This window comes from Oratosquilla oratoria, chromosome 30 (assembly GCF_046742065.1).
Source record: "Oratosquilla oratoria isolate Oo_2021 chromosome 30, ASM4674206v1, whole genome shotgun sequence".
In the NCBI taxonomy this organism is placed as follows: Eukaryota; Metazoa; Arthropoda; class Malacostraca; order Stomatopoda; family Squillidae; genus Oratosquilla; species Oratosquilla oratoria.
In genome coordinates this window covers 29,912,893-29,915,720 of record NC_134806.1, presented here as the reverse complement: position 1 = coordinate 29,915,720, position 2,828 = coordinate 29,912,893, and the positions used below count along the sequence as shown (strand labels likewise).

At 37.4% G+C, this 2,828-nt stretch overlaps 1 protein-coding gene across 3 annotated transcripts in view; it reads left to right on the top strand.

The window, feature by feature from the left end:
- The first annotated feature begins 2,525 nt into the window (after positions 1 to 2,525).
- LOC143041068 (suppressor of lurcher protein 1-like) overlaps positions 2,526 to 2,828 on the top strand; it is a 678,774-nt gene continuing 678,471 nt past the window's right edge. Inside the window, exon 1 of one of the 3 annotated variants that reach the window (XM_076212727.1) lies at positions 2,526 to 2,575. The gene's annotated coding sequence lies outside the window, so the exon portion shown is untranslated. The other 2 variants (XM_076212725.1, XM_076212726.1) reach the window with 2 other exon arrangements.

Below are 2,828 nucleotides of genomic sequence, written 5' to 3'. Positions count from 1 at the left end.
AACAAAATGGGTAAAGAAAACACTAGATTTAGAAATAATGAAGAACCATCGAGACTAGATTTAATGTTTATGTCAGAACCTGAAATAGTAGACAAAATTGAATACAAGACACTAATCGCGAAGAGTGACCACATACTACTCGAGTTAGAACTAAAGGAGGAAATTTATATATAAAAAATGAGAAACACAGAAAAGGAAGACTGATGTATAGTAAAACGAAATTTGAGAAACTTAGGAATTTTTTTCTTAAAGCGAACTGGGATAAATTCTACAAGGAAAAAACACTTGTGGAAGAAAAATGGACGATTCTGATGAAAACCTATAAAGAAAGAGTGGATAAATATGCCCCAAAGCAAAAACAGGAAGAGGTGTACATTAAGTGCTGGTTTAATAGAAGGTGCAGGGAAGCGAAAGACAGAAGAGATAAAGCTTGGAAAAGATGGAGAAAAGGCAAACAACCTAGAAAGTGGTAAATATATAATAATCAAAGGAATGAATATGTAAAATATGCAGAAAAAAAAAGGAAATATGAAAAAGACATAATAGAAAAATGTAAGGATCAACCAAAACAATTCTATAGATATGTAAATGATACACTAAAAATAAACAAGAAATAGTGAAACTACGTCAAGGGAATACGAAATACATAGAAGATACAGAAATGGCTGAAGTAATGATCAAACATTTCAAATCGATTTTCACTAGAAAAAAAAAAAAAAAATGCAACATCGAGATGAAAGGAGAGAAGTGACCCCCCCCACCCATGAGTGAAATAAGAGTAACACGGAAAGAAATAATGGATCAAATAATGAACTTTGATGTCAGGAAATCGCATGGCCTGGATGGAATAGTAAATTAGATATTAAAAGAATGTAAAAAAGAACTAATAGACAAAACATATAACATAATAAGTTGCTCACTCAAAGAAGAAAAAAAAAAAAAGAAGGCTGGAAAAATGCTGATATCGTACCAATTTATAAAGGAGTAAACAAGGAAGACCTAACAAATTACAGACTGGTTTCCCTTACAATCACGGTAACTAAAATTTATGAAAAAGTTATAAAAAGTAGATGGATAAAACATCTGCAGGAGAACAATATACTAAATCCGAGACAAATCGGATTTAGACAGGGAAAATTATGTACCACAAATTTGAACTGGTTTTACTCAAGGCTACTAGATATAATACAAGAAAGGGACGGGTGAGCTGATTGTGCGTTCCTAGATCTACAAAAAGTTTTTGACAAAGTCCCTCACAATAAACAAATGGATGGAGGACTTTTTGCATGAAAGAAAAATGAGGGTAGTGCTCATTATTGGGAAGAGGTAATTAGTGGAGTCCCAGAGGGATCAGTATTGGCTCCAATAATGTTTGCTATCTATGTGAATGACATGGATAAGGGTGTGGAATGTTGCATGAGCTTTGCAGATGATGCAGAATTGTTAAAGAAAGTCAGTACTGAAACGGATTGACTCACTACAGAGAGATCTGAATAGGGTCTGGGAATGGAGTCGTAAGTGGGAAGTGGACTTCAACATGAAGAAATGTAACATATTGAAATTTGGAAAAATTAAAAAAAGGATATCAGAACAATATAAAATTTGTGAAAAGGAAGTAAAGTAGGATCTGAAAAAGACCTGGGAGTGATCATCACAAAAGATGTCCCCTGACAAACATATAAACAAAATTGTCGGCGAAACCTATAACTTGCCAAGATCAATAAAAGTGGTTTTCACTTAATTGGATGAAGAAATGGAAAAGAAAATACTAGTCACATTGATAAGGCCTAAATTGGAGTACGCAGCGACACTATGGTCACCCGGTACCAAAAAATATAAAAAGGATTGAGATAATCCAGAGAGGAACTACGAAGATGGCCACAACACTATAAAATATGTCATATGAAGAAAGATTGTCAAAACTAGGACTACCGACTCTGGAACAAAGAAGAGAAAGAGGTGACTTGTTGATCATCTACAGAATTATGAGAGGTGTAGAATTTCTTGATTGAGATGACTTACTAAATTGGGATAAGAGAAACACAAGAGGACATGGAAGGAAACAGCTTTCCCCACAGAATGGTGGATGCATGGAACATACTAGACGAAACAATAGTGTGTGCAAAAACAATACAAGAATTTAAGAGGAAATTAGATGTGACTAGATACAGAGACGGGACACTACAAGCGTAGCTCCCCTTCCCGTAAGATACAACTAGGTAAATGCAACTGGGTAAACACACACACACACACACACACACACACACACACACACACACACACACACACACACACACACACACACACACACACACACACACACACACACACACACACACACACACACACACACGCACATGCACTTAACAAACAAAGCTGCAGGTCCATGAGAAATCGAATGCAAATGCACACAGCTGACGTCTTCTGACACGGACAGACACGGGCACACAACATCCAACTTCACGAATCCTCACGCACGCACGCAAACACATACAGCCTACCTGTTCTTTGAAGCTGCGTACGACAGTTTGAGCGCCGCTGCTTGGCGCCAAGGACAGCGTGTATTTGAGCTCTCGTGAGAGACTATTCTCAGTGCCTGCTTGTACAGTGTAGTGAGGTGCGGCGCCGAACGCTGGCGCCGAACTGTCGTCGCTGTTGTCGACGCTAAACGCACTTGCGACGGGAACTTTGTAAGCGGAATATAGTGCTAAAACCTTTAAAAGGGGGGCAATGTGCACAGAGTCATCTGGTTATTTGTGCTCAGACGTGAAATAGGTTTGTTTTGAGTTATTTCTGAATTAGAAATGCATACTTATATGTACAAACAT